At 39.5% G+C, this 15595-nt stretch overlaps 1 pseudogene; it reads left to right on the top strand.

The window, feature by feature from the left end:
• The first annotated feature begins 2274 nt into the window (after positions 1-2274).
• LOC117445080 (sterile alpha motif domain-containing protein 9-like) lies at positions 2275-10381 on the top strand (annotated as a pseudogene).
• The last annotated feature ends 5214 nt before the right edge of the window (positions 10382-15595 follow it).

The following is a 15595-nucleotide window of genomic DNA, read 5'->3' as shown; positions in this document are numbered from 1 at the left end:
CAATTACATTATGTCGAAGATAGTTCTTTACCTTTTGAAACCAAAATCTAAGCATGTAAAGAGACTCAACCACCTCTCTGATCTGCTTTTGAAAACTCTGACGGATGTAGGACTTGGGTATCCCTTCCCAGACCCATACTATCTGGCTTTGCTGCTGTTCTGGCCAAGTTCTACTCAGGAAAACCAAGAAATCGTGACATATGTGAAAGCAATACGAAGATCATCCTGCAAGAGGTTCTCATTGCTTCGAAATAGGAGCACAGTTGCCCACCTCTACTTAGGGAAAGAAGAGGGACTCAGTAGGCTTGTTTCCAAACCTCAACTAGATGAGAATTTTAAGGACATGCGACGTGACACCTTGGCACAACTTTGGCGGAATGGAAATATATTTAAAAAACAGGCGATTATCAAACGTCTTCATCGAGTCGTTGGAACCATTGAGCAAGGAGAGGTGTTCGCCAATTACAGAAAACTGAAAATCCCTGTGCGTCCAGCTCTCATTGCTGGTACAAGAAGTGGTTGCAGCACAGAAAAAGTTTCTTTCTACCTTGGCTTTGCTATTGATGGACCCCTTGCTTATGACATTCAGTATGAAAACTAGGGTAAGGGACTGTAAATAACAAAGTGCAAATTGCCCAAGTGCAGCAAAAGTGCCAAGACAATTTTTAGGTTTGAAATATAGGCGTGACAGCCAGTGAAACACTGTGATGGATTCCAAACACACCAAATAAAAGCACATGAGCAAATTATAAACAAGACAGATTGAAGGTACACGTGCCAATCCTGTAGCTCATGCATATTTAATTTTGTATTCACTTTGTGACATTTAAGCTTTTAAAAATATTTGGTGTCTATTTTATGATGAGTTTTTATTATCTTGTTTTGTTGTTGCTTGTTTCAGGAGTGGCAATCGCATACAGCATCTCTGTAAACTACGTGTATTCATCTCTCCACTAAACGGCTCGTTGGAGCTCTTGCCCCCTCCCTGTGAGCCCAGTGTGCTCCGATTGACCAATCCACAGACTTCCTCACACACACACGCAGCTCAGCTGATGTCCTCCGGGCTGCTGCTGATAACAGACAGTTGCGATCGCGGCGAAATTCTCTCTGCAGACCCATTCTCACAGCGTTTATCAACCTTTTTCTTCTCAATATCAAGCCACACTTATTGTTTTTACTTCGGCTGAGACTTTGTGTGTGCTCGGGGTGATTCACAACGTCCGATTTTTCACGTTGTGAATCGCGCTGAGCTCCGTGGAGGTGTGATTTCCTTGTTTAGCGATACACAGCCAAACACAGCCAAACTCACCCTGAGCACACACACAGTCTCAGCCGAAGTAAAAACAATAAGTGTGGCTTGATATTGAGAAGAAAAAGGTTGATAAACGCTGTGAGAATGGGTCTGCAGAGAGAATTTCGCCGCGATCCCAACTGTCTGTTATCAGCAGCAGCCCGGAGGAGACATCAGCTGACCTGCGTGTGTGTGAGGAAGTCCGTGGATTGGTCAATTTGGACCAATCAGCGGGGGCTTAACGTAACGGCTCCGCGGACTTAACGTAACGGCTCCACGGATTGGTCCATTTCGTTCCGGTTACAACATGACATCATGATGTCCCCGGAAGAATCAAATGGATGGTGACGTTTCACCAACGAGGCGTTTTGGGGAGTTCTTCTCTGTGTTAGAGTTTTACTCGCTACAGGGTGTACTTTGAGGGTTTTGACTCTGCACACCGTTTACATGCATAAAAACCTTCATAACACACAAGGGGACGGGTAATAACCGGAAAAGCATGACATGTCACCTTTAAAGAAAAAGAGAGTTATGAGTGCTTAAGCGGTATTAACGTGTGATTGGTTGGTCAATAGTTTAACAATATTAAAAGATATATAAGTTACCAGCTGCACAGATATGCTGCAGCACAGACACACAGGAGTCCCGGAAATCAACCGGGTCTCGTCGTTTGGTAAGCATGTGTCGGTGTGTGCAATTTGTTAATTTGAGTTGTACATTTTAGTGAAATCTTTTTTATTAAAAGCATCAACATTTTTTTGACAACTTTTGAACTTCTGATTTTTGAATATTCCTAAAACTGATTTAAAATCATCATCATGTATCAGTAGAACTCATAGTTATCAGGTACACATAGAATCATGATTTCTATAAAGAAATGTTTTAAATATGCATCTTTGTTATGTTGTTATAGCATTCATTTCTCTTAGGTATCTCTTCGTTAATTATTTGAATCTTTTACTACCATTTTTAGGTGAACCAAAATGACAACAAGACCCTCACCTCGACTCCTTGAAAAATGGACAGAGCAAGACGTCCACCTGTGGCTGATGACAGAGGTCAAAGTTCATGAGACTCTTGCAGGACACATTCTTTGAAGAGGAGGTCTCGGGATCAAGTTTGGATGTCTTGGAAAGACAGACATATTGGACTTGGGAATAAAACATGGTCCTGCTGTCAAGATCACATCTTATCTAGAAAGTCTCAAAAAGGATCACGACCTGAGTCACAGTTCCCAGCGTATGTGGAAAATTGGACTAAGCAGCAAGTGACCCAGTGGTTACTACAGCATGTGAAGGTATATGACAATATGCAGAAATGCTTCGAGAGGAAGATGTGACTGGAGATTGCCTGGTTTGCTTCAAGAAGCAGGATTTTCTGGACTTGAAAGTTAAAAGTGGTCCTGCTGTAAAGATTCTGGCAGAACTACACAAATTGAACAACAAACCAGAACCGCAAATGCAACCTATCTCTGACATCACAGATCTTACAGAAAAACCAAACTCCACTCAACCTGAACTGAGTCTACCTCAGGCCATAACAACCAATCAACCAGAATCACAAAACAAAATTGAATCAGAAACCGACAATGTGGCTGAAGATCAATCTGAAAATATTCAGCAGCAATTCAATAAAGCTTCAGAGAAGGACGGAATTCAGCAGACAAACCAAAAAGACTTGGGGGAAAGGAGAAAAGAAATGATTGGGGTAAAGTGTTTTGCAGTTTTATAATTCATAGTATATTAAATGTTTTCACTAATATATGCTCTAATTACATTTCTAAATGTACACTTAATATCTACTTTTTCTTCCTGCAGACCACAGTCCAAGAAGACAAACAAAACATCACTTTGGAAATAAAGAAAATTCTAGACGACCTTTCCAAAGATGGCCTGAAAGAATTTCATTTCTACGAATTCACTAAATCCACAAATCAATCGATTCCTAGAGGTAAACTAGAGGGAAAGGACACTAAGGACACTGCCAAGATAATGACTGACCACTATGGAAACTATGAGGCTGTACAAGTCACAAGACACATTCTACTCAACATCAATCAGCGCCCACTTGCTTGTGATCTGGAGAAGAAAACTGGTAAGACAACCAATGTAAAAAAGGTTTTCAAATAGTGAAGTAGCTTGACCTTTGGATAACTTCTTGGAGTTAGTTTCTTGCTGATTTTCATTATTTTGTGATGATTTAAATCCTATGTAATACTACCTAGCACATACTGACTCACATATTACTACATTCTACAAATCCCAAAAACAGTGAACCAATACTGAGTTACCTTTGTATTAAAAGGCTGATATACTAGTTGTGTCAGGGTTTGGCAGGAAGTTGGATCCAAGGGCAGTCAAAAATGAAATGGCAGATAGATTTAACGAAAAGCGATCTTATTTTGACAAAAAAGCTGATAAACAAATGTACAAACCGTGGAGCACGACGATTACCCACTCTCTTGCACTTGGTGACATGCTCCTTCATTAAAATGAACACATACACTGTCATGCTTTCACAAAAAGTCACTAGAGCACAACATTCAGATCAATCCATGGCTGAAAAATGTCATCCTTCTTGATTAATTTTTGTAAGAAACACTGTAGTGGAAATTAATTTCCACTACACACTTAATCACCTTCTGGTAAGAAAAGAACAAATACAAGCTTAAACCAAAGTCATCATATTTCCAGCTGGAAAGGACAGAGGTCCTGCACTAGTAGATAGTACCAGGATCTGACCCCGTTACACAGAAAAGCAATGTCATTTATACAGATGAGACACAGGAAGGAAGGCAATCCACATTACAGTCCTAAGTTGGGTGGGGGGGCAGACAGAAGGGGAAGCGCAGCATGTTAACTAGAAAATGCATTTCCTGCAGAAAATGCGTGCGAATGCTGTAAACTGTGAACATTTATGGCTGAATTTAGTTGAAAATGCAGAAACAGCTGAATATGTTATTAGCTGAATGGTAGCTGCTTTTAGCTACAAAAATGCAGAAAAAGCTTAATATTTAAAAGAAAAGGTTTAAAAAAGGTATAAACAACAACATGTATAGCCTTGATGTCCTGAAAAAGCTGAATAATGTAATAGTTGAATAGTTTCTGCAGCTGAAAATAGGCTGAAGGAGTTAAATATCAGATGTAAGTAGTAGTGAATGAATTTGTATTAAGATGAGAAAATAAAGTAAAAAGGCTTGGGAAAGCAGCAGAATACTTGAACTGCAAACTTTTGAACTAACTTGATGGTGAATTATCTGTCGCCATGCCAACGGCATTTGATGACATCCCATAATACGCTTAGATGTGTTGATGGCTGCATCGTTACCAAACCTGTGAAGTTTTGGGCCGTTTGGAGCATTTTCACTGAAGTTATGAGAAAACCGTATTTCATGGTGAGCATTGTTATTCCATGGCAACGGCATTTGAAGAAATCTCAAAACTTTCCCGTAGATGTCTTCACGGCTGGACTGTTAGCACACATGTGAAGTTTGAGCACTTTTTGAACATTTTCATAGGAGTTATACATTACATTAGGAGTTTACCTAAACAGCATTCGCACTAATAAAGATTCGAAGTACTATAGTGGAATGCTGTAAACAGCATTCGCACTAATTACAAGCCCCAACATCCATATGATAATCGCCTGACAATAGTCAGGGCGACACCCTTCTGTCTGACAACATTTTGTAGCCAGGAAACCTACATACATATTGAATCACTGTAAATTCCCATCATAATTTTCCAGTGACTACATTTTTTAAATGACTGACGCTTTCTATAACATTTAACTAGTTACTGTATGAGTAAATTGTTTTAGGATTTACATTTTTTGAGAAAAAGCCAAGAGTATTCAGAGGCGGACTAACACATTGTTTGCTTTTTTCATAGGATTTGATAACAATGAAAATGCTTGGTTTTGTAGACGTGTTTTGTTTCTATATTGAATAACAGATGTATTATACTGTTCATACAGGTCAACTGAAGCAGCAGAGCCATCTTTCAAAATCCCTTTTGAAGAAAGAAGCTAACCAGGGGGAGAAACTGAAGAATTTGTTAACTTGTGGTGGTAACTCACTAGACCAATATGACAGATTTGTTGTTGTTGTGAACAAGAGCAGTCCAGAACAAGTGCAGTATCTCCAGTTTCTGACTAAGCTGAAACTATTTTGTGTGCTAGACTTTGACCCCAACTCTGTTGCTCCTGGGGGACTCTGTCATTCCTACAGAGAGTCAAGGTTAGCCAATCTGCATACTCCATCACAATATCAAGGAAAGACTGACTCAGTGATAAAGGACCTTAACCTCTGCAAGCAGACAAGCTGGATCTTCTGCAATGGCAGACATGACCTTGACAGCGACTTGAACAAGGAGTTAGACTATAAGAACTGGCTGAGGAAATCTTGCAGAGACGTAGAACAGTTGGTATCATTCATCTGCAACCACGAAGTTTTTCACCATGGAAGAAGTCTCATCATATTTCTCCTACTTTCACCTGTGGTCACTGAGAAAGACCCAATCGTTGACATCTACAAATCATTCATAAAACACATCAAGGAGGAAAGCATCATCAATATTTGTGAATCTCAGAGCACTTACCAGAAATGGAGGGAGCTGATACAGGAAAAGTGTGATTTCGACATTGAAGGTCTATCAATAAATGAACTAACCTTAAGTGAAATCAATGGTACTATAATGGCACTGGGGCCATTCAATCAGTCATCTGGAAGGTTACTTCCCTCTTCTGGTTCCAGTGCCATTGCCTTGAAACAAAAGGATGAAGATTTCATTACTGCTCTGGATATTTTGTGTCTGAATCAGTGTGAAAATACCTATGATGAAAACAGTGAAGAGTTCCAAGATTTTAGAAAGAACGTTGAGGAGGAATTCTTCAGAGGAGGCAAAGTAAAATGGTGGAACCTTTACTTCTGTGACAAAAACAAAGATAAGCCATTTATCAAGCGGGACAAGTATGACAATGTGAAGAAGATGATCAGGTCTAACTTGAGAAATCCAAAGGACATGTGTGTTCTGCTCAATCTGTTTCACCAACCAGGCTGTGGAGGTACCACCTTAGCAATGCATGTGATGTGGGATCTCCGTCATGAGTTAAGATGCGCTGTGCTGAAAGACAACACAGTGCCAAAGACAGAAGTAGCCACTCAAGTCAAAAGACTCATGAAACTTGAAAGTGAGAAACCATCTCCAGTATTGCTGTTAGTGGATGATTCAACAGGAACCGAAAATCCTAACGACCTTGTGAGCTGCATACGTAAAGAAGTTAGTTTGAACATTAATGTGGATGACGAAACAAACTGTAAAGTCATTATCCTTAACTGTGTTCGTTCCCATAGCCCAAAAGAGCAATTCAGAAAGCACAATCCAACAGAAAGTCAACATATAACGTCTTCATTGACACAAGAAGAGCAGAAGGACTTTGAAAAGAAACTCAAAGAGCTCAAAGAAACTCATGAAAAACCTGAAAGCTTTTACAGCTTCATGATCATGAAAAGTAATTTTGATAAGAAATATATTGATGGCATTGCTCATAACACACTGGAGAACTTTGATTTCAGACAAAAGGAGGCCCGAATGTTTGCCTTCTTAGCATTACTGAATACCTATGTTGCAGAATCCGAAATATCTCTCTCTCTTGCTGAAGAATTTTTGGGAATGAAAATGATACATTGGAGAGAGGACAGTGTACTGGACAGAATGAAGCCATATTCCAACTTTCTCATTGTACACAAGGTTGAAGACTGGGGAGGATATAAAGGAATCCGAATCCTTCATCCGGCCATTGCATCTGCCTGTCTGGAAGAGTTAGAGAGAAGCTTCTCTTTAAAAGTGAGTGATATCACTATGGAGGTTCTTCACTGTGATCTCTTCTTCAGTGTTGGAGTTGCCAAACACAGATTCTCAATTCAACAAATGGTAATTGAAAGGCAGCGCAGCAAAGATGAGAGAGGACTATTTTCATCTCTCATAGACAAAGTCCACAGTCAGGAAGGAAGGCAAACTGTCCAAGAAATATTTGTGAAAGCATCATCCAGGTTTGAAAAAAGTGCATCTATTCCTCAGGCCCTGGCAAGATATTTGTACATCAACGAATCTGACTTCCCAGAGGCTCTGAAATGGGCAGAAAAGGCCAAGAACATCAAAGAAAACCCATACACATTCGACACAATTGGGCAGATTCACAAAAAACAATTAAAATCTAACAACAACAGAGAAAAGCAGGAAACATCACACAATCCAGAAGACTTAAACACAAACATAAAAATAGCGCAGAATGCCATCAGAGCATTTCAAAGCGCTCAAAAGCTGGCAAACACAGAGGATGACCCTGAGGATAAAGCTGCTGCTGATGAGTCGGATGACTTTCCCAGAAAGTCATATAATGTTTACGGCTATGTGGGTGTGCTGGAAATTGCCTTCATAATCTTTGAGATATTGTGCAGATTGCCGTTCTTTGAGGAAAGAGATCCAATGAAGAAGAACTACTTCCAGAGTTACCTGCAAAAACGAATCCCAATCACCAGCGTGCATAAGGATGACAATGACATCAACAACAGATATGTGGAGATCATCAAAGAACATGAGCAGTTTCTCCTTGGTTTGAAAACTGAAGTTAAAGAGACATTTGATCTTCTTGACTGTTACTACACATATATTAAAGCAAACAATTCCGAATTTGATTCAAAGAATCGTTGGACCGTCAGTGGGTTTTTTAAAGACTTTGTAAATCTTTTTTGCACAGCAACTGATGAAATGCGAAAAGAACGACCAATCAATCCTAATCTCAATTTGAAAATAGATATTGAAGAACGAAGATTGATTCTTGAAGGGAAACATGCAGATACATTCACAGGGATTCTTCAGCATTTGGACAAGACTGCCGAAGAGATTGAGGAGATCACAGCATGCTATGCATTCTTGCAACAAAAACAGCAGTTTTTCAATAAAGAACAACAGACAAAGGAAACTATCAATTACATTATGTCGAAGATAGTTCTTTACCTTTTGAAACCAAAATCTAAGCATGTAAAGAGACTCAACCACCTCTCTGATCTGCTTTTGAAAACTCTGACGGATGTAGGACTTGGGTATCCCTTCCCAGACCCATACTATCTGGCTTTGCTGCTGTTCTGGCCAAGTTCTACTCAGGAAAACCAAGAAATCGTGACATATGTGAAAGCAATACGAAGATCATCCTGCAAGAGGTTCTCATTGCTTCGAAATAGGAGCACAGTTGCCCACCTCTACTTAGGGAAAGAAGAGGGACTCAGTAGGCTTGTTTCCAAACCTCAACTAGATGAGAATTTTAAGGACATGCGACGTGACACCTTGGCACAACTTTGGCGGAATGGAAATATATTTAAAAAACAGGCGATTATCAAACGTCTTCATCGAGTCGTTGGAACCATTGAGCAAGGAGAGGTGTTCGCCAATTACAGAAAACTGAAAATCCCTGTGCGTCCAGCTCTCATTGCTGGTACAAGAAGTGGTTGCAGCACAGAAAAAGTTTCTTTCTACCTTGGCTTTGCTATTGATGGACCCCTTGCTTATGACATTCAGTATGAAAACTAGGGTAAGGGACTGTAAATAACAAAGTGCAAATTGCCCAAGTGCAGCAAAAGTGCCAAGACAATTTTTAGGTTTGAAATATAGGCGTGACAGCCAGTGAAACACTGTGATGGATTCCAAACACACCAAATAAAAGCACATGAGCAAATTATAAACAAGACAGATTGAAGGTACACGTGCCAATCCTGTAGCTCATGCATATTTAATTTTGTATTCACTTTGTGACATTTAAGCTTTTAAAAATATTTGGTGTCTATTTTATGATGAGTTTTTATTATCTTGTTTTTGTTGTTGCTTGTTTCAGGAGTGGCAACTGTCTCATTTTCATTCCTACTCTCTCTTAATCTTATTTATGTAATCTTGTACAAACAAGTGCAACACAAGCACTGATGCCTACATTTGCATACAGCATGACAAATATGTGTGACAGACAGTCATTCACTTTGCTGGAATTTTAAATACACCCCATAAAGAAAACTGGTGCAACCGGTGAGACAGTTTGCAATGTAAAAAAGCAATCCTGTTGCTCTAATAGCTTATGCATTTACTACTTTTTTTATTACCTCTTTTATTTTATCTTAATTTTACGTCATTTCATATTTAAAGTGTTATCTTTGCTCTTACTAGTTATCATTAAATGTGGCAGAGACAGATTTCACAGTGAAAAGGCGTTTTATGTCACATTAAGATAATATCATTACATTTTTTTAAACATTTATGTAATTTATAATGAGTTTTTTATATCTTTTAAGTCTGTTAAAGTTGTGGCAAAGTGTCTGTTGAAATGCAGAGTTAAATGCCTGGCCCTGCAGCTCTAGCTACAGTGCCCTTTCCCACCTATCTTGTTCAGATTGTTCAGTTCGATCAGAACCATTACAGGTGTGAAACCCACAAACAGCTGTGTAGTGGATTTGTAGTTTGTCACAATGTTGTTAAAACATTATTTTGTTTCCATAGGCAATTCTTTTCATTTTATTTTGTAATTTATACTTTGATTTATTTCTGTTATGTATTGTGTTGTACTTTATTTTACATTTGTGTTGCCTCTTGGATTTGTAGTGATTGGTAGGTCTACCTATTTGCTTGAACAGAGTTAATATGTAATTGTTTTTAATGTATATTTTTTAGTGAGGCACCATCTGATCCACTTATTTTTTTCATTTAAAATGTTGTCATTGAATTTGCTTTATTTTGTATCCAGTCACATTTTGGAGGACATCTTTCTTTATGAAGGCTTAAAGTATCAAGGATTTATATTGGTGCCACTCAATTGGTTTGTGATTGGTATATTAACTTTGAGGTCAAAATTATGAAAATGATTCTGAATGTAATATACTGTAATGTCAGTAAGAACACGTGAGTAGTTGATCAAAATGATAAAAACGTTTTATTTGACGTGTTTGTGAATATTTACATTGTGCCATTAGTCAGAGCCACCCTAGTCAAAAAACTGGACATGCCACTGAAATGTATACAATCATAAACTTTGCATTGCAAACAATCATATCTTGTGTATCTGTTTGTTTTTTGTAGAATTAAATAATTGTAACCCTGACTTAATTGTAACCCTGTCAACAGTTTATTACTGTGGGCTGTGATCAAGTTCTAAAATATACTTTACAGATCTAAGGCCATTAAGAATTCATTTAAATGTATAACCTCTATATTTATTCTTGCAGTCTTTGGAAAGTAATCAGTTGAGAGCGCGTGCAGCGGTCTGCTTGCGCACGGAGCAGGAGTTTGTGAGAGGGCTTAGAGTCAATTTATCTTCAAAATACAATTGCAACAAGTCCTCCAACTCATACGACCAAATGGGTCGATTGTTTAAGCCCTTATTACGACCAAATATGTTGTTTGTTCAAGCGCTTAATACGACCTATACTTACGTTTGAAAATTGTCGGCCTCGAGTGCTCCCGTTGAATGCAAACGTTACAGAGGGTTGTTTATTCACAAATAACCCTCTCTGTAAAATCCTAAATTGTAGCATAGTTTGGCCATTAAAACGCTTTATGATTAGATTTCTAGCGAGAAGTATATATTGTACTTTTAGAATCCACGTCCAGTCGATATGTAGGATCTATAGTTTGATAGATATTACGAAGATGATTTGAGATTTCGTCAGGAGAACGTGTATATGCGGCAAGCTTCCATGTAAAGTTACGGGTTGAAAACAGTATTTCCGGTCTCGCCGTTTTCATAATAAAACCAATGATCAAATGATTTAACAGTGATATCTGCACTACTCATCCACTAAAAAAACATCAGTTTATCCTAGTTAATTATACGACATTAATTGGTTTAAATTGTGTACAATGCTTTTGTGTTTTTCCCATAGGTTTTTCTCTTTCGATTCTGAGAGACACATTTCTTTTTTCAGAGGTTTTGATAGGCTAAAATCACGCCGCAATGCACGTCGGGATATGGTGTTTATGTGATATGAAATCGGAAAACATTAAAAAAAAAAATAATAATACTTTATTCCGAGTGTTCTTGCTTTTCTCTTTGAAAGTCATCACATAACGGCATTGTAATACACGGTTCGGCTGCATTAAATATTACATATCTGCCCTAGATATGTATTTATAGAGCCCTGATCAGAAGACCTTTTGACAAACTGGAAGAGATGCCGCCAAAACTGAATACGTGACGTGGACCATAAATATATCAACAATTAAACAACATCTTCCATTTCTTTTCATACAATACGTCTCCTTGCAGTATCAACAATAATTCGGCTGACTTTTATATTTTATCCAATTAGTAGATAGTCTGTATTTACACCATAACGGTGCACAGCTGATCGAAAGGGACTTTTTTGTAGTTTTTAAAGATATTACTGATTTTCTGAACTACCTTTCCAACTCCTCATGCAATTGACTGTTACAGGTCTATCCAGGTTCATGGTACAATGCATAAGCTTCACGTCGAGAGACTGAAACTGTATTTTCCTTTACCGTTCTGTTTTAAACTCACAATAAAGTGAATAGTCATATTATGTACGATATTATTATGTTTTATTAACTAGACCACTGGTCTAAACCGCACCTCCTAGTGGTTAAAGCACGTTATTGAATGTAGTTGTTGAATAAGTTATATTTATTTAGTTATTGATGAAAACATTTAAATATTAAGAGTAGCCTACATACAAAATAGGGGTCAATGATAGAAATATAGAATGGAAAATATCTAGAAGATACTGTAGTGATCTCTACAATAAAACAGTTTAGTGCAGGACGTCCAAAGATATTAACAGGAGGATGTGCAAAACAGACAAACTGATAAGGCTGAATTTTACTCAGGTGTAACTAAAGTCTGGTTTAAGGGTTGTTTATATTTCACATCATTAATCAGAATCTGCAAAGTAACACAAATAAATGTAGTAGAATAAAAATACCAGGTTAACCTCTGAATTGTAGTGGAGTAGAACAAAGTAGTACATGCTGCTGTAACAAAAACATTTCCCAACTTGGGATCAATAAAGTATCTTATCTTAAGATGATCGATGGCTACTGCCATATTTGCTAAATGTGCATCTGAACCTTGACAAGTGCATGTTTCAGGCTTATCAATGAACAACAGGAGGGGTCACAGACATAAGACCAGCTGTCATGTGGTATTAATGCTGCCCATTATGGACACAAGCAATTTTCACCCATGTATTAATTATATGTTTTAAATTTGATAACACCAATGTGTTTCGTGTCCCCTAAACCTCCAGGGATGTATACAGTTTAATACTGGCAACTTCTAATTGTGGGAAATACGAAAACGTCTTTTAAAACTACATTTCCCAGTAGAGACGTGCCATAGAACATGTTGCGAAACACACAATAGCCAGCAAGTGTAATTCTGGGGGGAAGGGCCGGGCTGGACCCGTCCAAGTCCAGTTTTGTATAGTCTGGCGTGGTTCCATTCCATTTCAAAGAGCTTTGACGCTCAGCGTAACCTTGTCGCACTGCCACTCCAATATCCAATCACAGAGCTTGAGGGCTAATCACGGGGTTTGTAAAGCAAGGCGGATGCTGTAGTCCCAAACGATAGCTGGGGATTCTGGGTAGTGTAGTGTCTTCGGAAACTCTGTAGTGTCTAAACTCCGAAAAAACAATTTGTTTCTCCGAATCGAAGGTTAAAAACACAAAAGCATTGTACACAATTTAAACCAATCAATATTGTGTAATTAACAAGGATAAACTGATGTGTTTTAGTGGATGAGTAATGGAGATATCACTGCGTAATCATTTGACAGTGTGGGGAATACTTCCGGTTTTATTATGAAAACTTCGAGACCGGAAATACTGTTTTCACCCACGCTACCTTTACATGGAAGTTGCCCCATATACAGTACACGTTCTCCTGGCGAGACCTCAAATCATCTTCGTATATCTATCAAACTGTAGATCCTACACATCCACTGGACGTGGATTATAAAAGTACAATATACACTTCTCGCTAGAAATCTAATAAAAAAGCATTTTAATGGCCAAACTATTCCACAATTTAGGATTTTACAGAGAGGGTTATTTGTGAATAAACGACCCTCCGGAGCGTTTACAATCGACAGGAGCATGTTGTTTCTTACACGACCACTAGAGGGGCTACACTTTAAAACGTGTCTCTGGGTCGTATTTAGCTGCTGAACAATCGACCTATATGGTCGTTTTTTGTAGGAGGACAGGCGTACAGCCTGTCCTCCTACAAAAAACGACCAACCATCAACGAATTGATGTGCTTGCAAAATATATTTTTCTGTGCTCAAACTTTTTCAATTGCGCGCTCAATAACATTTTCGGCTTGTCATTTGCATCACGTGTATGCAGATCTGGAAAATGAGATGCAAGATGATATTAAATCAGACAATAATAAACAGTTACACCATCGTGAATCAAATACCGAACTAAGTAGAAGATCCCTGGACAAATCACAGACTCAGCCATGGGGCATATTGAGTCTGTGACCGAACTGAGTCTCACTGGAATATAAACGTTCTGCTCTTTGTTTAGGTTATTTATATATATTAATGCATTGTGTGTTTTGTGTATTATCAATGTCATTTTTGTATATTATGTACTGCTCAAACAATTTAAAATAAAGTTTTCAAAAATAAAAGTAAACAGAAGGACAAATTACGTCTAAACTTACGCCATTTTGCATTTCAATACTGTATATGACTCATCATGCAAAAATCTTATGTTTTATAATGGTGTATGCAAACATACTGCAGAGCTATGCTTAACCCACACACTAAACATGCAGGATTTGTTGTTATGATTCTGTTTAGTTGTATTTTTGTTGTGTGCTTTTGTGTGCTATTTCCTGTCTCCCCCCTCTCTTCTCTGTGTTCCTCTGCAGGGCTGGTGTGTGACAGGGAGTTGGCTGGCTCCTCCCAGTAGCAGACGAGGCACACCTGTTTCCACTCACCTCTTCACCTGTAGAGATAAAAGCCCGGTCCTCATACCACTTCCCTGCCAGATAATTCCTCTGTGTTTCGACCCTCCGGTGTGTCTCGCTGCTCTCCTCGTTGTTTGGATTATTGTTTGGATTTTTGCCAGCCAACTTCCTGACTCCACTGCCGTATTTTTTGTTCTCTGCTTGAATTAAGCTTTTTGTTTATCGACCATCTCTCTCCAGTCTTTGGCTTTGGGGTCCAAAATCCTATAGGCCGTAACAGAATTATCTGGCCAAAGCATGGACCCCGCAGAGACTGAGAGATTGAAGCAAGCTATTTCGACACAGGGAGCTCGTGTGGGGCAGCACGAAAAAGCCCTACAAACTATCATGGAATCCCTCCACAACCTTAATACCGGTTTCACTCAACTCAGCGGCCGCTTGGACCAGTCTTTCACCCAGCTCAACACTCTGACGGCTCCAGCTCCTGCGCCACCGCCTCCAGCTCCTGCGATTCCAGTCATTCATCCCGGCCAACCCCGTGAACCATTCATCCCCACCCCTGTGAGGTATTCAGGTGATTCAGGGACATGCAGTCAGTTTCTTCACCAGTGCTCCATAGTTTTTGATCAGCAGCCTTTAACTTACTCCTCTGACAGAACTAGAGTAGCTTTCATTATGAGTTTGTTATCGGGTAAAGCAGCTGCATGGGCGGTAGCCATAGCCAAGAGTAACCCAGCTATCTATAACTCCTTTCCTGTGTTTGAGACCGAGATGTATCGAGTGTTTGACCACCCGCTTCAGGGTAAGGAGGCTGGTAATCGGCTCCTTTCTTTATGCCAGGGTTCTGAGTCAGTCTCCACTTACTCAATTGATTTCCGCATTCTCGCAGCAGAGAGCGGGTGGGATGAGACGGCTCTACAGATAGTTTTTTTTCCCGTGGATTAAACGAGGAGTTAACGGACGAGCTAGCTGCTCGAGATGAGACTTCGTCCCTTGAGGAGTTAATTTCTTTGGCCATTCGCTTAGATAATCGCCTCCGTGAGAGGCGTAGGGAGAGAACAGACAGGCAGAGATTCCCTCTCCCCTTTTCCCAACCCAAGTCACCATGTCCGCCTGGACAGTCTGCACCTCCTCACCAACGCCTGGAGCCTTTCTCCTACCGGGACCCACCCACCGTCTCCTCATCCCTAAGCCCAGAGGAGCCTATGCAGCTGGGGAGAATGAGGCTTTCACCTGCTGAACGGGAACGCCGTTTCCTCCAGAGGCTCTGCATATACTGTGGTCAGGCTGGCCACATTCGAGCCAACTGTTCCGCTCGGCCAAAAGAGC

The sequence above is a fragment of the Pseudochaenichthys georgianus genome, chromosome 4 (assembly GCF_902827115.2).
Source record: "Pseudochaenichthys georgianus chromosome 4, fPseGeo1.2, whole genome shotgun sequence".
Classification (NCBI taxonomy): domain Eukaryota; kingdom Metazoa; phylum Chordata; class Actinopteri; order Perciformes; family Channichthyidae; genus Pseudochaenichthys; species Pseudochaenichthys georgianus.
Note: the sequence above shows the minus strand (reverse complement) of the source record. Positions and strands in the feature narration are given on the sequence as shown.